This window comes from Megascapheus bottae, chromosome 4, assembly GCF_031878675.1.
Source record: "Megascapheus bottae isolate mThoBot1 chromosome 4, mThoBot2.hap1, whole genome shotgun sequence".
Lineage (NCBI taxonomy): Eukaryota > Metazoa > Chordata > Mammalia > Rodentia > Geomyidae > Megascapheus > Megascapheus bottae.
This window is the reverse complement of record NC_143512.1, coordinates 75850416-75873110: the sequence shown is the minus strand read 5'-3', so window position 1 is coordinate 75873110 and position 22695 is coordinate 75850416. Positions and strand designations below refer to the sequence as shown.

Genomic DNA, 22695 nt, shown 5'->3' with positions numbered 1-22695 from the left:
AACACATCTGATTTCTGCTTCACTAAGGTTTTGCTATTTAATAGTGTCACATGTAGAGAAGGGCATGAGACATAAATCTTAGAGTTGTCTTTTTAAGCTCCAGGATATAGAACTAAGGACAACAGGGTGTAGTGGCTCATGCCTGTAATTCTAGCTACTCAGGAGGCTGAGATCTGAGAATCAAGGTTCAAAGCCAACCTGGCACTAAAGAACGTGAGACTTTTATCTCCAATTAACCACTAGAAAAGATGAAGTAGTGCTATGGCTGAAGGGGTAGGATGGTAGCTTTGAGCTAAAGAGCTCAGGGAAAGTGCCCAAGCCTAGAGTTCAAGTCCCATGACCCTCCGCCCTCCCCCTCCCCCACAAAAGAACTAAGGACACAGAATTTGCTTTACGATACCTGATTTAGGATGAGCTTGTTGAATCTAGAAATTTCCACAATAGGAAGTGGAGCTCTGACTCAAAGTGGTAGATGCGTTTTGGTCTCAGTTTGGAGAGCCAATAGAATATCAAGTCAAGCCCTGTGACTGACAAAAAACTTTTCACTATTAAGCAGGCTTCTTCTAGGCATAGTTGGGAATATTCCGTTTTGTGAGAAGAGACCCCAGAATTCTGTGCTCTGGGGGTGAACCTCACAACATCATTCCTATTTATTTTGAAATAAGCTGAATTTTATATTGATTCTAAGGGTGAAAACAATTTCTCTTATCGCATCTTGAAAGCAACATTCAGCCTTTGTGTTGGGTACATAGTGAAGAGCATGAACACCATATATGCTGAAAAAGTACTTGGCAATATAAACTGAGGATGCACTGATAACCCTTAACCCTTCCTAGGATAGTTGAACACAAACTCTCCTTAAACGTTGAGCTCCCTTCATTAAAAGGATTTCGAATTTTAATGAAGATAATGATGGAGGTAGAGCTAGGGAAGTGCAGGCTGGAAAACTTCCTGGCACCTCTGAAGTCACCCTGTTGGTCAAAATATCCTTCTCAGCTTTTAAGTCATTACTTGAAAAAAAGATAAATTTGCCAAATTGGCTTTCATCTCTGAACAAGTGCTGTCATAACAGTCATGCTGTCAAGGAAACCAAAGTCACACATGCCCTTTGTTTAGACATGCTGACAATTCTGATAAGCAAAAGAGGACAGGTTATGTTGGAGAAAGGACATTGTCTCATGGCATGGATAGAAAATTTAATTTGAGGAAATTTTAATTTAAGGAAAAGAACTTGACAAATCTGTAGTCCTGGTCCTGATTTTCATAGCTTCATTCATTTTTTAAGGATGGATCTATATATAGAGGAAAACAGAATATTTATGAAACAATATCAAATTAGAGGATATTTTTAAGTCAAGGGAGCTTTCCAGAATGATCAGAGAGGTTGGAGGAGCAGAGGCTGCCCTCAGCTCTGCCTCCCTTCAGCTCCTTTCCCCCCACTGGCTCTAGTCTGCTCACCTGCTACAAAACGGTGAAGGAAACCACTTACTATGATATTTTGGGAGTCAAACCCAATGTAACCCAGAAAGAACTGAAAAAGCCTTACAGGAAACTGGCCTTGAAGTAACACCCTGATAAAAATCCAAATGAGGGAGAAAAGTTTAAACAGATTTCTCAAGCTTATGAGGTTCCCTCTGATGCCAAGAAAAGAGAATTTTATGACAAAGGAGAACAGGCAATTAAGGAGGGTGGAGCAGGTGGTGGTTTTGGCTCCCCCTAAGCACATCATTGATATGACAATTTGATATGATTTTTGGAGGAGGAGGAAGGACGCAGAGAGAAAGGCGAGGCAAAAATGCTGTGCATCAGCTTTCAGATACCTTGGAAGATTTATATAACGGTGTAACAAGAAAACTCACTCTGCAAAACAATGTGATTGCTGACAAATGTGAAGGCTGTGGTGGTAAAGAAAAAAGGGGGTCAGTGGAGTGCTGTCCCAACCGCCGAGGTACTGGGATGCAAGCACGAATTCATCAGATAGGACCTGGAGTGGTTCAGCACATTCAGACTTGTGTGCATGGAGTGTCCAGGGCCCTGGAAAGGATCAGTCCTAAAGATAGAGGTAAATGTTGCAATGGGAGAAAGATAGTTCGAGAGAAGAAGATTCTGGGAAGTTCATATTGACAAAGGCATGAAAGATGGCCAGAAGATAACATTCCACGGTGAAGGAGATCACCAACTAGGATGAGAGCCCAGAGATATCAGCATTGTATTAGCTCAGGAGGACCATGCTGTTTCAACATGATGAGGTTTTTTTTCCCTTTTTTTCATGTGTATGGACATACAACTGGTGGAAGCATTGAATGGCTTCCAAATGCCAATCTCTGCTCTTGACAACCGAACCACAGTCATCAGTATCTCCACAGCATGGGGATACCAAGTGAGTGTTAAATGAAGACATGCGAATTTATTGACGGCCCTATGAAAGGGGGCGCCTAATCATTGAGTTTAAGGTAAGCTTTTTTGAAAATGGCTTCCTCTCTCCTGATAAACTCTCTTTGTTGGAAAAACTACTTGCTGAGAGAAAGGAAATAGAAGAGACTGATGAAATGTGCCAGGTAGAACTGGTGGACTTTAATACAAATCAGGAAAGATGGCGCCATTAAAATGGAGAAGCTTATGAGGACAATGAACAAACACAGCTCAGACCACCTAATGGGATCAGTGAATAGCACCACTGCTGGCATTTTAAATGCAGTAGGGAATGAGTGAAGGACTGTAATCATAAGCTCACTACTTGCTATTGTTTTTTTTGTTGTTGCAGTATTCAACTATCGTAGTGTTTTAAAGTTAAATGAAGAATAAGCACGAATATATATGCTCTGACTTCGTGCTGTATGTAGGACCTCAGTATGCAAGATGAAATTTTAATACCTGTGAAAAACTACTTTTTAAAGTAGTTCCTTTAACATTTGTTAAACCACATCTTGTAATTGATTCAGCTGTGTACATGGACAAGCTTAAATTGAAATGCTAGTGTATGTGTTAACCTTGATATATGGTCTTTTATCACTCATCTGTGGAGCTAGAACTTTGTATTTGGTTAGTAATCTGAAAAAGAGAAATTGATTTGTAGAGAAATGTTGGTTTATCTAGTTATTTGTATTAAGTGGACTCTTTTTAATGCCTTTTCATTTTGTTGCCTCAAATATTACTTGAAGAATGGCATAATCCATAATTCAGCATGTGTTAACAATGATACAGAAATGATACCTTTCTAATGAAGAGGTTTATCATATGCTGTTTCTAAGGGCTTGCACTTCTAGAATTGAAACCCCCTCTGTGCTATCTTTTTATTTTTTGCATTTATTTTATGCTAAATTTATTCTCGTGCCATAAGTTTTTGTTTCTTCAGTTTCTTTTGGGATATCTTTTTCTTCTGTGCAGCTTCCTCTTCTGGTTTAGGAACACTCTGCTCCTTTTCCGTAAGGATCATCTATCTCAGTGTGGCACGGGGAGCTCATGTATAGGTTAATCCTCCCATGGGCTCTGTAAGGTCGGTGGCGCATCTTGGGTGCTTTGTTCACCTGGATGTGTTCGATGACCAGGGAGTCTACACCTAAACCCTCCAGTTCAGCATTACTCTCTGCATTCTTAAGCATGTGCAGCAGAAACTCAGTGCTCTTTTTGGGCCATTGACCCTGTGTCCAACTGAACAGCTTGGCCTGGGCACACCTGCCAACTCCACCACTGTAAGCCCAAATGGCACACATTGCTTCTTTGAAGTTATCTTTCAGATACTTTGTAGCTTTTTGGATATGAATACCCTTGATGGCCTGGGCTGTTTCTCTGGTGTTCTTAAAGTGAACACGAAGATATGTTGACTAGTCATAGGTATATTTTTTCCCTGTTGGACCATGATAAAGCCCTTAAGTAGTGACTTTTTCAGTTGGGTAGCAAAAACAATTGAAGAGACCCAATCAATGAAAAGTTGCATGTATAACATAGGAAGGTGTCCCTTAGATGTGCTACAGCTTACTTTAAACCATTTGCTTCAAAGTATTTCAATGTTGGTAGAATAGCAAATTACAATAATAGCTTTAACTATCTTTTTTTTTCCAGTCCTGGGCTTGAGCTCAGGGCCTGAGCTCTGTTCTTGAACTCTCTCAAGGCTAGAGCTCTACCACTTGAGCCTCAGCACCACTTCCGGCTTTTTTCTATGTATGTGGTACTGTGGAATCGAACCCGGGTCTTCGTGCATGCTAGGCAAGCACTTTAACCACTAAGCCAAACTCCAGGCCCAGCTTTAACTATCTTTTTAAGGCATATGTTCATAAGCTTAAATTTGGATATCAGAATTTAAGCAATTATTGAAATATATGAATGTTTCCTTAATATACTGATTACAAAGTAAAAAACACCAATATCTTGAGTCAAATAAATGACAGGAAGAACAGAAGTGACCACAAATAGGTGAGTAAGAAAATAAACTCATTAGAAATCAACAGTAAATGGTACACAGATGGCCTGATATATATTGGACTGAAGGCCTGGGATGATTACAGAGAATTTTGTTATTTGTTCTTTGGAATTGGAGATGTAATTTTCCTGGCATGAAGGAAAAATAATAGTTGGTTACTTGGGAAAGATGTGTGTGTGTGTGTGTGTGTGTGTGTGTGTGTGTGCACAAGCATGCATGCATCAGATATTGGAGTTTGAACTCAGACCTCAAATTTTCACTCACTTTTTGTTCTGTTCATAATTAGTGCTTCATTACTTGAGTCATGTTTCAGCTTCCAGCTATTTGCTGTTTAATAAGAGGTTAGAGTATCTCAGATTTGTTTGCCTGAGCTGGCTTTGAACCTGGATCTTCAGATTTCACCTCCTTAGTAGGTAGGATTACAGATAGAGATCTTATAGATCCTATCTGGTTTGCCCATTTTGATTTTGATGAGCCCCTGGTGGGGAGGGTTTATTATACTCCAGTGCATTTACTAGTAACAGAGTCAGAGAAAGAGCCTCATAGTCTGTGGATTTCCATGTGCTTTTATCCCACAGACAAAATGCAGTATCTGTTCTATAAAAAATTCTCCAAATGTATATTAATATTTATTATATCCTTTAAGGCCCTTTAAACACTAAGATTCAAAGGAAAATTGGATCCTTTCTCAATTTGAGGCCATTGGAAATGGAAACGCCTGGTGCCAGGCTTACAGATCTTCTGTAGCATCCAATTTTATGTCCTGAGTGACTTTTTGGTGAGTTGAATAAAAATATGCCAAAGCTACAAGTAATTGGATCTTTAGACTTAACAGTGAAGAGAGAGAGTGGTGGATGGAGTGGTGAGAGGCGAGCACAGATACTCTCACAGCGGGTTTTTTATTTAAATTTTTGAGATGTCACTCAATTTAAGAAACTATTCAGTGAGCACCTCTTTTGTGATGTGACACCTCTTGGGTTGGATCAGTTGTTCCTTTGTCAAGATTGGGTCCTGTCTTAGGATTTGCTCCAAGTCTTGTTTATTTCCTTCTGGGCAGGTTCATTTCTTTTCTCTCCCTATTAGTGTGGACTCTAATTCATTTCAATTCAATCAGATAGTGTTAAATGCAGTATTTCCCACCATGACCTTGACAAATATGTTCAGGTGTTGGGAACCAAGTCCCAAGGAGGCTGAAAGTCATTGCCATGAGCTGTGAGGAAAGTAAACCTCAGACAGCTGATTTTGATGGGTGAGGAAATTGGGGATGCAGATCCTACATCTTCTGATGTCAGGTCTGTGAGCTGATGATTGCAATTTAGACTTTGATCTCATTGCCTAATACTGCAACAACAGCAAAACACCTCTGATATCTTTTCTCCATTTCCTTTGTAAATTTTAAAACATAACCTTAACAGGTAGTTGGGTAGCAGCTGGAACACCAAAGCAATTATATAATATCAGGAACTCACTGCAAAATGAAGGCACGGGGTCCCATGTTGATGGTGAGAGTGGAACATGGTGTCATGGACAGATTTCTTCTGAGCTCAGACCCCTGTGTGACTGATGACACAGCTTCAAGTCTGTGAAGCTAACCCTGACCCATGAATTAATTTTTATTGAAAACTCTACATCTTGTTACTACACTGCTTACAATTTTCTCAAGGGTACCAGTGGTGGTTCAACTCCAAGAACTCACTCTCTTGGGAATAAAATCTGGCTTTCATCCTAACTTCTCATGAATCCCCTAAGAAAGCATTCGTCCTGCCTAACGAAAGGAACAATATTTATCCACCCCTCGCCCCAAGCTGGTAGCAGAAACAAGCTGAATGAAGGATTCTAGGAGAGGGAAATGATCTTCAGGCAGATACTAAAATAACAAGAAAATGGGGGTATCTCAGAATAGTTATAGTCAGAGAGACGTTCCTTCTGTGGCAGCAAATCTTTGCAGAGAAGAAAGGGCTTGAGTGGAGATATCCATGTGTGTGCTGTTGAGACCATCTTCCATGTTCCTTACAAAATCTCTTGCTTGCCCTACCTTAGTCAGCAATGTATCTGGCATGGAAAATATGAGTCTGAGTCAGGATTGATGGATTGTGAAATCACTGGCTTCATTAGAAAAATGCCAGCACTTGGGTTTTTCCTGTTACATCACCATTTCCTGAGCTCATTTGGTGCATGCCATTTGCCTGCTACTCTTTGCAACCCCCTCCCAGCTCCCCAGCTATTCCCTCGTTTTTGTGTTTTTCTCATTTAAAACCTATACACATTCTTATCAGGTTCAAGCCAACTTTTCTTTAAAAAAATCTATTCTTCTACAGATGCACTTTATTTATTATTAATCATTCAGTGCTGGCTATCTCTTCTTTCTTGCAGGATTGTTTAATATGACCATTCATGATCTTTTTGTTTTGGTGACTTTCCATTAAATACAAAAAGTATGTCAACAATCAGTTCTGTTATAACATACCACATGGGTTCCTATAAATCTTCCTGTCATGCAAAATCATACCATGCATGAGTCAAGCATTGTGGGGAAATGGAATTTGGAAGATATTACTAAAAAGATTGAAATCTGAAAATCTTGTAACATTGTTTCATACATGTTAAGTGGCTAACACATAAATAGTGGCACAGTTGGGTGCCACTATTGGATATAGTGGATATCTAGAGGATCCTAGTTTGAGAGTAGCCAGGGTCAAAAAGCTTACAAGATATCTGATTTCAACAGGTAAGCTTGGTCTGTGGTATATGCCTCTTATTCCAGTTACAGCAAGAAGCATAAATAGGAGGATTTTGGTTCATATTAACCTGGGGAAAAAATGAAGACCTGATCTCAAAAGGAACCAAAGAAGAAAGGCTAGAGATAGGTTCAAGTAGTAGACAATTGAGTAGTAAGTGTGAAATCCTGAGTTCAAACCCCAATACTGTCCCAAAACATGTATAAATAAATATTAGAATAAATATATCACCTTATCTTAGAAAATTATCTAATGCTTGCTCTTAAAGTGGTTATTGTGAAATAGTGGAGTATTTATTTGGAACTAACTGGAAAGTTACAACTCCAGATGAAAGTTGTTCATAACACTGGGTAAACTGAGGTAATCATAGATGTTCCATATTTGTGTCCTTTCTGTTTTTAGGAGGTTCTGTGCAGTGTGTATCATTTTCTGCTTGGACCTTCTATAACTTGGGGATGAAATAATGGAAAGAACCATGAAATTTGAAATTTATATTATATTCAAAATTTCCTGAATATAACAACAAAGCTACATGCCAAGCATTCAAAACAAGGACCAACTATATCTTGTTCCAAGTTATTTATTGTCTTCACCCCCTCTTCCTCTCCCTTCTCATCACATCATCACATACTATCATTTTTTACCATTTTTATTGACTTTGTAAGAATTTCTTGTGTATAAATTTTACCTTTTTTCATATATTTTTAATTGTAATTAATAGAAGGGTTACATGATATTTGCCAGATAGATGGTGCATTAATTCCCATACATTGATACCCTTTCACATGTCTTGGTCCCCATTCCCTCCCCCCACCCCTACCCCTAATCTTGTTTTCCCCCGTTCCTTATCCAATTTCAAATAACCAAATACAAATATATCTGATATATCAGGTAACAAAGTGAGATACTGTAACAATATGAGATAACCAAGGGATAGCAAAAGAGATGAGAGATAACATAGTACTTTATCTTTACTGAATGGAACTTAAGAAGTAGCATTAAGCCTTCCTTAAAAACCTTTAATTTTCAGGTGTCTACTTGTCCCCTCACTTACTGTGAATCATATGTATTTATTCACAAGGGGGTACATTAAAGAAGTAAGCAATGGTGGAAGAACATAACATTTTAAAAGTAATAAGAATAAGGATAAAAGGCTTCATAGAGTTCTCCATGTTTTTTTTCTGTAGAGAAAGTTGTGCATTTAACTGAATAATATCCATTGTATAACAGATTCAGATAAACAGATGAGTCACTTTACACATACTTCAGAAATGCATGCTCTAGCGATTGCCACCAGGCTTTGCATTCAAGCCCCAGTACCAACACAGACACACAGACACACAGACACACACACATGCACACACAGGCATGCACTCATGCACATATGCACGCATGCACACATGCACCCATAGTCTGACTTTCCTTATATTATTGAGCCATTTGTGGAGACAACTAATTTTCAGTGGGGGAGAATGAAATTCAGGTGTGTGAGATAGTAAGTGAGGATCTGGGAGAACTGTACAAAACGCATTGAATCGCCACCACACCCCAGTCCCAATCCATCATGACATAAATCAATCCGTGTGTGCATGCGTGTGTGTGTGTGTGTGTGTGTGTGTGTGTGTGTGTGAGTGCATGCGCGTGCGTGCACGTGCTCTTAAGCTGCCTAGATTTCAGCCTGTGTCAATCTCCATGAGTTTGAGCACTTATCTGTATACCATGCTGAGGTCTGCCCAATGTGCCGCAGCCCCCCATTCCTCGTTAGAACATGACAAATCCCTCATACACATGTAATTTATCTCAAGCTTCTTCTGGTTGGACCTGCAGATAAAGTAGAATCATGATGCTATCCACTTGAGTGGCAGTCATGAAAACTGCTAGCTATCAGTCTGTTCTGGAGCCTGACCTTTGCTGCTTCAGAGCCTTTGGGTGAGGCAGACTTTGACTCCGGAAGAAGTAATTTCTTCTAAATTAATCATTTTGGGGGTTGAATAGCTAATAAAGAGAGTAAGTTCAGACTAATAGGTGTAGGCAAGATTGAAGCAAGAGGGAGCTAAGTTGCTCTCCCTGAAAAGGAAGAAATACATTTTGTGAGTTAGATCAATGCCAGAGGAAGGCCATACATTTAATTACATCCCTCTGCAGAACAGAGTAAGCAACAACAAAACTATGCAGAAGAAGAGACACTTCAGTTTTACAAATAGATTCACTTCTTGCGTTGAGAGTGACTAGTTTTCTGGTTAACAGGAACTTTGTCTTAGGTTCAGGCAGAGCATGTTAAGCTCATGTGTATTCACAGGACTTATGAGTCACGCTTTTCTGATGATAAAACTGAAAAGGTTTTGGAGTTTTTCATTTTGGTGGAGGAGGGGCTGTCTTGAACATGGGGTGAACCACCAGCAGCAGCAGCAAGACCTGCACCCCTTCACAGTCAATCTTGTTTCCTCCTGAAGCCTATTTCTGCTCTTGTTTGAGTATGCATTTCTTCAAAGTCAACCTTCTCTGTTGGTTAGTCTCAGCACTTTCATCTGATTTTGCCACTGCTTTCTGTGTCAGGCTTTTTATATCCATAACTTTCATGACTTTAAGGAACTTAAGATTTAAATCAAGAAGCTTTGCTCATTTTTCATGACAATAAAGTGACATTTACTTAATTTGTGCACAGTGGATTAAATTTCTGGCTGTGGGATCAATATTATTTTTCTTATGATGCGTTATTCAGAAAGATAAATCTGTATTTTAATTTAATACTTCAGTGCACTCTGCCTGTGAAGAATGCATTTTTATGAATTTTATATTAGTTGAAAAAATCCAGTGCTTTCTAAGTGCAGACCAGTGAAAAAATACAATAAAGGAGAAGGAATGGGGACAGATAGAGGTACAGAGTTGTTTGGGGGCGGGGGTCAATCAATGACTAGGGGTGAGAATAATGTACTTGGTATAAAACACATGGGTTGTGATTTCTTTTGAGTAGAATCCTAGAGTGGGTGAAACAAACCTCCATGAATTCTATCCAAATTTTTATCTTCACAACACAACTGGATTTCTTATAGCCATTGGTAAAGGAGCTGAATTATGTGTTTAAGGTTACATGGAGATCCAAAAGAAATGAAGCGTGGCAGCAAGGATGGGTTTAAATTTATTTTAATGATAAACTATATTTGCACACAAAAGTGAATTGTTGAAATTAAGTTTTAATGAATAAATCTGGGCCCTAGTGATAAAGTATTGGCATCAGTCATATTCTCAGTCTAGTCCCAAAAACAATTAAAAGTAATTGAATTAATATTGTCAGATATATTGGAAGGGGAAATAACTTAAAAGTAGAATCATATACCTAAAGGATTTTTCTGGCTCCTTTCTCTGCCAATATCTCTTTATGACTTCTTTTTTAGAAATCAGCAGCTTCCTTGGTGTACCTTAATCTCCAACTCCAACCCAACCCTTTCCTAGACCCACTCAGGAACAACAGATGTCCGTCTATTGACCATGAATGGTCTGGGAAGCTTCACTTTGAAAGACGAAGACACCACTATGGGTAACACCCAGAAGCAATTCTGGTTTCCAGAATGGAGGAGGCAATGAAACTATGCACTGTTTCACTTGATGACAAAGGAGAAGAGCCCAAAGCAGTGGAAGCTAATCTGCAATGTCTGAAGTGGTGGCCCCTGAAGCCTTCATGAAAGAGTTGGACTTTGAATAAAACCTTTATGAAAGTAAAAAACCAAGCTGTACAATTATACCAGGAAAAAGCATGCTAGATGGAAGAGATGGGAAGTATGAGATAGCCTGGAGGTAGGGTACTTATAGGACATAAAGAAAAGTGTGGGGGATATTAAGAGGGGAAGATGTCAGAGTATATACGATGCATTACATTTAATAGAAATTTTTATTCTGTATAGGATAGAAGCTATTGAGGTTTCTCTAGGGGGAACAAATGATGAGATTATTATGTCTCAACAGATTTTGAGTTGAGAGGAGGCTCAGAGAGGCAAGGGAAGAGGCAAGAAAACTCCAGCAGAAGTTCTTGACAATGATTTGGGGAGAGACAATAATTAGATTTAGAACAGAGTTGTAGCAAAGTAAATGGCAGGTAGTGGCAGAATCCCGAATGTGCCCTTGCAGGTAGCCACAATATATTTCATCAGATCATGTGAAAAGTGAGAAAGCAACAGAGAGAATGGCACTGCTGTGGTGATTGCAAGAACAGAGGATAAATATCAGGAACTCAGTTACATGCAGGCTAAGTCTGAGATGTCTCTGACTCATAGAGGTTGGTAGGTCCAATAGTTGATACACATCTAGGTTTGAATCTAGATGTTGACCGGAAGTATGAGCAGGATATTTGACTCTAGGAGTCTCCAGAATATAGGCTGGAGGGAGAGAAGGCTGTATGAATTTGTACTGGGCATTCCAATTTACCAACATAGATAAAGAAGGGTAGCAAAAGAGAGACCAGAAAGAACACCCAGAGTATAAAATAAAGTGAGGTTAAGATCTGGTAGCCATGGTGGAAAAAAGCTTCGAGGCCACAGATGAGATCAGCTGATGGTTTTTATAGGCCAAGTCTGATCTAGACTAGAAAAGGATAAAAAGAGAATGATTGGAGACAGTTAGAACATGCTATTTTGAAAGTTTTGTTGTAAAGGAAATGATAACAAATGGAGAACAGTAATGAGCAAGAACAAAAATATCAATGGAGAGGGGCCAGGAGTGTGGCCTATGGGTAGAGTGCTTGCCTAGCATGCACAAAGCTGTAGCAATTTACAGAAAAAGCTGGAAGAGGTGCTGTGGTCCAAGTGGTAGGGCTCCAGCCTTGACAAAGCCCAAGGACAGTGTCCAGGTCCTGAGTTCAAGCCCCAGGACTGGAAAGAAAATATCAAAGGAAAGTTTTGAAAGAAGTTTTATTGTGAAGGTTATGTACCGATGGGTTACAGCTACATGATTCAGCTAATGAGTACATTTCCTTTTGAGCACTGTCACACCCCTCTCTCATTCTCTCCCAGTTATATAGTTTATTTCCAGCTTAGTGTCTAGCAGGTTTCACTAATGAATTAATTCACCTTTTGTCCCACCATTTTTGTGCTTCCCTTTCCCTCCTCAAATCAAATAAACTTACGTATAAGACAAAGGGTACAGATATCAAAAACAATGGCAGAAAGGAATAAGTCAAAGAAGAAAAGAAAAATAAATAACAGAACCATAAACACTGTAATAAAATACCTCTTACTTCATTTCTTAGAGTTCATTTTGATAAGCTTCATTTTATAGGATCATATGCACATCACTATTGAGTTCTTGCGATCCCCTCCTAAGAATATCCTCCTTTATTGTCACTGCTGTTTAATCATTTCCAGGAGTAATTACTTGTCTCTTCCTGTTCATTGGGTTACTTTAGATTTACAGGCACATTCTAGTTATTACAAATGAGGGAAACCATGAAACCTATGTTTCTTTGGGTCTGGCTTGATTCGCTTAGTATAATTTCTTTTGCAGGTCTTCCCATTTCCACAGGACTGGTTTTGCTTTACTTATTCATTCATTCAATCCTGGGAGAAATGTTCCTAAGCTATTAGGATGGATCCAGTAAGGACTGGAAAGAAAATGACTGCAGAGAGAAGCAGAGCCTTTTCTGATTGGTACGAAGGCTGGAATAGGGAGCACAGGTAAAGGAAAGGCCTTGGCAAGGGTGGGGTGGGGTGGAGGACACAATGAAGAAGAGAAGAGGCTGTGTCTGGACTCAAGGGAGGTGAGTAGTCACATGCAATGGTGAGAGCTTATATAAATGTGTTTTATATTATTAAACTTCTTAGAGCGGTAGGAAGAAAAATTAGTCATTGGCTTTTGAGTGAGGATCTATAGACTGTCTTCAAAGTTTGAGAAGGGAAAAAGCCCAAGAAGAAATGGTTATCATGAAGAATAAAGAGTTGGTTTTAGAGAAATTTATTTAGACATCAAGCTTATCTTTAATTGTACATTAAGACTTCTGGCCCCTGAGAGACTTCCTTCGGTCGTGAGATCCTGTAGGGCTTAGCACAGCCAAGAGCAATACAACAATGTCAAACATGCAAACATGTCAAGGCTCATGGCCTTTCTCCATACCATCACTGCAATGGGAATGTCACCGACAGGCTCCTGATTACATTTGCTCTCCTCTGTGATTGACGAGGCCAAGTAGATTCTCATCTGCAGATGAGAGGTTGCAAGAAGGGATGGTACACAGGGTCAGTTAGCTATACTAAGAGGAGAAACTACACTTCTTTCAAACAAACCTCTGTGTCAAAACAACTGATTAGCAATCCCTCAGTGTTGCTTTCAAGGATCCAGCATTAAAGGCCTGTTTAGAGATTAGTGATGATTATACATTTAAGTTAGAACCAGGTTGTGCTTTTCTTTCCTTTTCTATCCATGTTCACCTGTACAGGGAAACATTGGGCATAATTTGCTCATTACCATCAAGAGAGAGCCAAGAGGGTGAATGAATATGTAGGGGAGAGGTGATTGGGATGGGCAGAGATAAGCTGAGGAAGGAAGAGAGGATATGAGGCCAGGGACATGAGAAAGCACAGAAGACCATCACTGAAACACAAGAGAAAATGACCTAGAAATGAACATTCAGAAATCAGTATTATGTAGGGTTTACAGTTACTGGAATCTCAGGTTCAGGGATTTGGGTTCTGTATAAATGTTTCTTTTTCTTTTGCTTCTTCTTCCGTTTCTCCTTCTCTATGAAAGACTCATTTTCCAAATGTAAATTATCCTTTATGCATTGGACTGTATTGGAGAGAGCATGTATGTGGGAGGGGAAGGTGATGGAGAAGGAAGGTTGTAAAGATGTGTTCAGGGGTGGCAGTGTCCAGTGCTTCACCATTGATGTAGCTTCTTTTCTAAGCTACAATTCATGAGTGTGCAGCTGCAGTGATTGATGATATCATTTCAAGAAAATAATGTCAGGTCTCTGTCTGTCTGCAGGACTGATAGCCAGTTGAAAAATGAGAAAAGTGGTGTATTTGCCAAATGTTTAGAAAAGAAAATGCTCATAAATAACATTTCTTTCTCCAGTGATGAGTTGTTTGTCTTCTCCAGCTGAAAGGACACCATTTGGTGTTAGATCTCATACAAAGCTCCAGATAGTCTGAAACTGTAACAAGGGGCCCTATTGTTCTATATTACACATCACCTTGTGCCTGAAGGAGGAGAAGAGGAGAGGCAGAGTTCTTTACTCCTTTGGAACTTAAAAATAAGTTAGCCAACCAAAGAGGAAACCATTAAGGACTTAGACATTAGACCTTTAAAAAAATGTGTCAGCCTGGGCCAGGAGTTTGGCCTAGAGGTAGAGTACTTGCCTAGCGTGCACAGGTTCGATTCCTTGGTATGACATACATAGAAAAAGCAGGAAATGGTGCTGAGGCTTTCCAGTGGTAGAGTTCTAGCCTTGAGAAAAATCCAAGGACAGTGCTCAGGCCCTGAACTTAAGCTCAGGACTGGCAAAAAAAATGTGTCAACCAAATAAAGCACAGGAAACAAAGAAAAGCAGATAGTTTTGATAAACCTATGGTAAATATTTGAAAATAATTTTATCATCCTTAACTATGGTTGTACAAAGGAGTTGCCATTCAACAAAGGGGTTAATGAATATGATGTGATGCATCTTGATCAACATCACCTTTTACAACATTCTCAACCATCTTTCTCTTCCTACTCCTTCCCTCCCTCTTGTTAATTTTGTGGATAGCTGTGTCCTTCCCCCATAATTTATCAATGACAAGTGATGGCCATTTGAATATTGAATAACAACCCAATAAATGAACATAATTTAAAAGTTCAGTGAATTTGTATCTGATTTAAGAGCCACAATTGAATTAATTAAAAATATGAAATGCATACCAATAAAAGTATAAATACATATAATTATATATTATAGAGTTTAAATTTATCTATAAATTTATAGATCATCCATATATCTGTATATAATAACAATACCAAATGATAACATCTAGTAAGGCAATTAGGATATTAGTAATATATTTTCTCCAAACAAGCTTCATCTCTGGAGGAGAACATTTAGATTAAACAAATGAAGTTGAAAAAGAATCTTTTGTCCAGAAACAAGGACATACTAAATCCACTAGCACAACGATGTTCATTGCGGCACTTATTTACCATAGCAAAGATATGGAACCAACCCAGATGTCCCTCAGTTGATGAGTGGATCAACAAGATGTGGTATTTGTACACAATGGAATTCTATGCTGCTGCCAGAAAGAACGACATCGCCTCATTTGTAAGGAAATGGAAAGACTTAGAAAAAATCATATTAAGTGAAGTAAGCCTAACTCAAAGGAACTTAGGCTCAATGGTTTCTCTCATTTGTCATTATCAGTAGAAACCTTGGGCTCTCATAGCAGAGATTTGCAATAGAGCAAAACCTAGATACATAAGGCCATACAGTATAACACTAAATGAAAGGACTTCTAGGATATAGAAACAAAAGCCATATAATGAGTGATTGTTATCCTTAATGTACTATGTTATCTCTCATTTCTTTTGTTGTCCCTTAGTTATCTCATATTGTTACAGTATCTCACTTTGTTATCTGATATATTGGATATATTTGTATTTGGTTATTTGAAATTGGATAGAGAAGGGGGAAAACAAGATGAGGGGTGGGGGTGGGAGGGAGGGAAATGGGAACCAAGACATGAGAAAGGGTATCAATGTATGTGAATTAATGCACCTTCTATCTGATGAATATAATGTAACCCTTCTATTAATTACAATAAAAATATATGAAAAAAAAGAATCTTAAACAGGCTCTGGTGGCTCAGATCTGAAGACTGCAGTTTGAAGGCAGATCAGGAACGAAGGTCCATGAGATTCTTATCGCCAATGAATTACCCAGAGAAAGCTGGCAGTTGTGCTGTGGCTCATGTGGTAGAGTGCTTGCCTCTAGCACAAAGAAGCTCAAGGATAGCCTCTAAGTCCTGCCCTAGGGGCAGCCAAAAAGAAAAAGAGAAAAAAGAAAAAAAGAATCTTATTCGGTTGAACTGGAAGTATATGGCTGGGCTATTGGCAAAGGCTCCTTCCAGGACACCGTTTCTCATTATGAATTAATAATTCTGTGTTTTTTTTAAATTAAAAAGTACCTCAGTTTGATCAACTCTGGGACTAGCAAAGCCTCAGTCCATCTCTATCTCTGACTACTATTACGCATGAGAAAGTTTAGTTCAGAAGATAATTGCATACGTCTAGTGCTTGGTTATCCTTTCTACATTTCCAGCACTGTCATTGTCTTCTCTTGTCTTCCTTTGCCCTCTCTGGCTTCAGAGTTTCGTTCTTGAGACCTCTAGGCTAGACCTCTAGGCTAGGGTAAACAATTACTGGCAGTTGGTACAATAGCACTGCGGAAGGAGTGCTTATCACATGCAGGAAATCATCCAAGACATCTCAACAAATCCTTTTCTTATAAGCAGGGGTTTAGAGGATTCCTGGGCCATGTTTCTCCCTGACCACTTCTGTCCATCCCTCTTCTTGTGTCCCCTGCACTGTTTAGACAGATCCCTTCTTCGAAGAGTTTCCCCCCGGGTTCTGCTTGTGGATAGGAGAACCCTCTTTTCTCGCTGGCAGATGAAATGCAACTGTGCCCGGCGAGTTTTCCCATTTTTCCCGGGTCTCAGCTGCCAAGGGTCCACCTAAGACTCCCACGACTGGAGGTCAGGTCTCCTCTTTCCCAGGTGTGTTTGTGGTCCACATAGTCGTGGTGAACCCTTTTTCAGGCCGAGGTTAGTGAGACCTGTTGTCGGAAGGACCAATTTGAGGCTCCTTCCCCTCTTTGAAAGTTCTAAAATAACCCATTGCATTCCCAAACTGGGAAATTCAGAGAAAGAGAGAAGGAAGCAAGTCTAGAAGATGGTGTCAGATGGGACCCGTGTATATAAATGGCAAGAAAATGTAATGTGAGACACGATCCACCCAAGTCCACAGGCCAGCTTTGGGGCAAGGTGCTCAGAATAATACCTTTCCATTTTGGACTTGGCAGATCAGGTCCGTTTTTACTTAAAATGGTCTATAATTTCCTTTGTTCATCTGCGTTTTCACTCAAAGGTGTAGCATTAAAGAGAAACACTTATATGGAAACATAGAATCTAAGAACCAATGGATATATTTCATGCTACCAATAGGTCCACAAAAGCATGTGAGAAGTCTGGGTTCTTCCAGTTTAATATAGTCACATTTCCTTGGTCATATGGATCCATTTCTAGAACAAAACCTCCAGAGCTGTGTAAGTAGCTTAGCCAACATTTGGTAATCAGTCTTCTAGCCTAAAATGACCCTTAGAAACAGATACAGTTTTCATTTCTATCTGAATTTTGTGCCTGACATGGACATAGAAATCCTTTAGTTGAAAAGATTGATTGAATCCTTGTAATAAAATGGTTACATGTTAATTTCTTGTAAGTGTAGGCCTTGCCCTCTGTTTGTCAATATCAGTATGTTGGCACCTATTTATGAATTCTCTCAGATTTCTGGTACTTGTTTGGGAGGTAAGAAACAGAAAATCTCACATTCATGAATAATGTTGATCCATCTGCCATAAAACCTTTATTAAAAGTAACAGTTTGCTAGGTTATTTTCATCGTGGTCTGTTGGGACATGGAGCAATTAAGTTAATCAAATGTGTGTGGAAGCCCCATGGTTAAATAATAATAATAATAATAATAATAATCCTTAAACTATTTTGAAAGTGTATTTTATAGTATATGTAAAGGAAGAAGTAACAATTAGAAATATTATCTTTCAACTAGTCAGAGAATCTCAAATTTATATTGGGGACATGAACATTTCGTATTTGACTTTATATTCATGAAATTTTTCATAGTTGTGAAAATTTCAATATCTTTTCATGACTCCTTTCTTAAAAAATGTAAATACTGAGGCTTGAACTGAAGATGGTGTTCCCTAGCTATCCCTCCTAAAGGCTAGTGCTGTACCATGTGGGTAATAGCTTGACTTCTGGATTTGGTTATGTGGTGATAGGAGACTCGAGGACTTTCCTGCCTGGGCAGGCTTTGAACCACAGTTCTCAGATCTGAAGCCTACTGAGTAGATAAAATTAAAAATGTGAGCTACTGGCGTTGGGCTCCATGAATCATTTTGAAATGAGATACACACAAAAGAAATAATCTATATTTAGTTAAATGGTTGTCAGCAGCCATTGCATAAGAAACAGTTGAAATGTCTTGCTGTGACCAAAAAGAACTTGGTTGTAGGTCATTTCCTCTCTTCTTTCCCTGTGGATTAAATAACTGTAGAAATACGACAGAATTAATTACTTTGTCGCTGGAGGTCAGTTAGCATTCTAAAATGGCTAATTCTGTAGAACTTTTTAAGAGGTGCCTGCCTGTAAGATTTTTTTTTCATCTTCTAGAATTAAAAACCTATTTAAGCAAAGGAACCATACAACATGAAATGCTAGTCACCTGAGAGAGGTAATTTCTCAACTGTACCCAGTATTTTGGGGGTCTGAAGCCACCTCTGTATAATTACATAAGACAGCAGTTAGCTAATAGGGTATCATTAAATATGCCCTTTCTTTTCAGAAATTAAGGTCATTTACATCCTTTAATGATTGTTAATGTTAGCTAAGCCATTTCTCATTTGTTCAGCCAATTTCAGTTCACCTTAAACTGCCAGATGCTCCATTGATAAGGCAAATGACTCAATCTCTCTGTGTATCCTGCTACTTTTGTTGGAAAATATACTCTTTTACTCATAATACACTTATTTATTGGATAGAAAAACCAATAATCATAAAAAGATGTAGTATTGAAGCTAATATGTAGATTATTTTTTTTTGCCAGTCCTGGGCTTGGGCTCAGGGCCTGAGCATTGTCCTTGGACTTTCTCAAGGCTAGAGCTCTACCACTTGAGCCTCAGCACCATTTTCACCTTTTTTCTATGTATGTGGTACTGAGGAATTGAACCTGGGTCTTCATGCATGCTAGGCAAGCACTCTACCACTAGGCCAAACTCCTAGCCCCTAATATGTAGTTTTATTTAAGATGCAGCTATTACCAATTTAGAGTTAATAGAGTCTTATTAAATGAATATTGCTGTATTGTATAATGCTTCCTATGATGCTCTAGTTTATTTATTTAAAATTTTAAAATATCTTTAACTTTTTAAATATCTTATATTTAAGCAGTTGTCCAAAGGGGTCTCAGCTGAACATAACAGTTTATAAATAAAATGCATCTTGATCAATGTCACTACTTCCACAGTTAAGATGGTACTATCAAATCATCATCACTATCATTGATTATCTGCTCTTTTTCTACTGTTATATTGTTATTACTGCAACTGATCATCTGTATTATTTTCTACTGCCATGCTTTAGTTTAAAATTTTAACATTTCTCACAGCATTAATTCTTTGCAATCTGTCTGTATAGAAAAGTATGCAGTGACATATTGAAGTATTGAAGGCTGTGGTATGCCATGGTCCCCAAGGAACAGAAATAGGGTTTTTCATTCATAAATCCACTGACAGTCAAGTAAGCAGAACTAGGCAGAGAGTGAAGCTGAAGGGTGGGCCTCAGACTTCCAGAGAGGACTGACTCTGAAGTGGCCCCCTGAGAGCTATGTCCATCTATTCATACAGTGACCGGTTATTTCTCTAGGTTGCCACGACGAAGGGGGAGTGATCTAGGTCTGAGCAACTGTGTTCAAACAAGGTCAATTCCTAGAGATAGATTAACTGAGAATCTTTGGTTACCACCACTGTGAGCAACTAGAGGAACAAATGCTTCAGTCCTGAAGAGGGAGAGTGCTTTGATACTGACAGGTTACCAAGGACTGGTAGTTTCCAAAAACACCAGGCATGCACTACTTTAGTTATTTGCTTTGAGCAAGGTCCTTGTTTACTATGACACACTGGGATTATAAAAGAAAATAATTTTTAAAACCTTGCTTTTATTCTATGAGATTCCTGCAATGATAGTATCAAGGAAGTGGTGAGAGGAAAATGAAGGCAGGTGAGTTTGTCCCAATCATGCTGGAAAGCATGATTGGTAAGTCTTTCCTGTATTCATCACCAGCATCTCAGATGTTCCAAGCATTGCAGAGATTGGCTCCACCATGGAGTTTTCTGTGCTCAGTTCTTTGAACTGCCTCACAAGAAGACAAAGAAAGAAAACAATTATGGCACAGGCACGTGGCATGCAAGTCCATTCCAAGTTTTAGCAATGACATTCATTTCTACCATAGTGATTTTAGTGCCACCTAGATGGGATGTTTTAATGATGTCTGTGTGTCACTATGATCTTTAGTCAACACTGGAATGTAATTGGTGATTTGCTTTTAGCACTGCCAGTTATTGTTTCTATGAATTTCATGGTGCCCAGTTTTAAGGCTAATTTTACTTACTTACAGATTGAAGAGGATCTTTGATGGTCTGAGATTGCTTGTGGCAGCCTTAATAGTCAGAGAAATGGAAAGGAAATGTGACCCTAGATTACACCCTGGAGAGATGATACTTCAATTCAAATTGGGATTCAGAGTAATTTCAGCCTGTGGTAATGCATCTTCAGCCTCTTAAAATAGCTGTTAGATGGGTAGGGCTCATCCCCTGAGGAATGGCAGTGTTCACTAGATGTCTTTTGTCTTTTTTAAACCACCAGAGCAGTCTTTGAACAATGCACAAAAATGCAATATATGTTCTTTTATGGAGTGATTTGAAGATGAGTGGAGAACAAATACATTGTCATCTATTTGGAATATTCTACAATTAAGAGATGTATAGAAACATATTACTACAACTCAACAGAATAATATTTTGGGAAGACCACAGTTTGGATTTACTTTTGTGTTTCTACAGCATATAATATAAAATTCAGACTTCTTGAGGACTCTTCTTAGTGAACAAGCAAGAAATTCTATGCACCCTCAATTCATTGTAGACACTATTGTAGCTGCAGTCTTTGTAGAAAGATTAAAAACATTATCATCATATTTTTCTACCTTATAGGTCAACAGTGACTTACAGTAAGCAGGTAGATATTTCTTGATTGAACATATTGAGCTAACAATTTTCTTTAGTATTCAGTGGCTGGGTCAGATTGACTATTTTTTTCTGAGGGGAAGCTGCATAATCTATGTAGATTTTTTGTAATTTTTTAAAAAACATTTTAAAATTAGAGCTTCTCATTTTTATTCTTTACAGTTTAAATTTTGGGGATAATAATTGATACATACTTATGATGTGCTGTGTGATGCTTATATTCATCATTATTATGATGCGGTTTTGATGCTTGTATTTATTGCAAGACTATTCAATGTAACTGACCCTATAGTTACTATTTTCTCTTGAGGAGTCCATTCTGAGTCCACTTCTCTAGCTATTCAGAGATATTTGCTGACCTCAGTGACCAGTGCATGCAGTGCAACATGGGAATATGAGCACAGTGGTGGCTGGCAAAAGGTAATCAGAGCGCTGGCATCAAGAATAAGATTTCAAAGATTTTGGCCAAATAGGTTGTTCAGTCTCCAGGTTCTGTGGTGACACAGTAGTGCCATTTGGCAGTGCCAATTACCCATCACTACAGAAGATGAGAAGGAAAACCTCAATCTGTGTACTTTGCAAAGAGCTTGGGTCATGTGGTTATCGAGGATGAGTTTCCCAGGTATGTCAGGGGTGATATTTTGGAATCTGAAATTCTACTACAGAAACCACCAGCAGTGACTCCTCAAAAATCTATCCATAGCAAGCAAGGACTTGTGGCAATGCCCCTGTTAAGTGGCTTTGCATTCGTTTTGGCTTTCTGACAGGTAGGCTTCAAGTCTTACTTAGGCTGACCTTGGAAGGTACATGTAACACCAGTCTGACATTTCTGAGAAGTCATTGCAGAATCTTTAGGAAATAGCCGAAGACACTTTCTTGACATTCTTACTGGTCTCCCTCCTAGGCACCTGGGATCTGGTTCTGATAGCATACAAATTTTAGAACCCTCACCTTGGTGACATCAAGCTCTCCACACAAGCTGATATTGCAGGACAGATGTGTAATAAAGTATCCCTGATAGGAGAAATAGTTTGATTCGCAATAAAGATACAAGTAGTCATACCTATCAACTAACACTGCAGGTTTTTCCATACACAAAGGTTTTAACTTCCACACACTGTCTTCCTGGTTACATCACTTAGCAAACAAACACCTACAACAGCCTCTTACCATCCCTTTGTTTCTTTCATGGACTTGGATATTTCTCTGTGAAGCAGCCAGGTAACAACTTGATGATCAGATCCCAGCTGTTTGCACACTAATCCTTCCCAAGTTTCCCTGAGCACTCTTCACATAAAACTCCTTTCCTGGCCCATTTGGCCCTGTTCTAGGTGGACTTCTAAGATGCCCTCAAGTCCTGCTTCCTGTCCTAGCATGGGGAAAGACCTCTCATGCAGTCTACCAAGTGCAACATGGCAGATCTGGAGGCTCTCCCTTCTGTGTGCAGAGGTTCTAATTCTATAGATGATGCTCCACTTC

The 22695-nt window shown here is 38.9% G+C and overlaps 1 long non-coding RNA gene and 1 pseudogene across 1 annotated transcript in view; both read left to right on the top strand.

The window, feature by feature from the left end:
* LOC150064648 (uncharacterized) overlaps window positions 1-10846 on the top strand; it is a 43776-nt gene extending 32930 nt beyond the window's left edge. The window contains exon 3 of the long non-coding RNA XR_016535180.1: window positions 10554-10846. This is a non-coding gene — a long non-coding RNA (uncharacterized LOC150064648). The remainder of the gene's footprint in view (window positions 1-10553) is intronic.
* On the top strand, window positions 1957-2672 carry LOC150064649 (dnaJ homolog subfamily A member 1 pseudogene; annotated as a pseudogene).
* Window positions 10847-22695: the final 11849 nt, after the last annotated feature.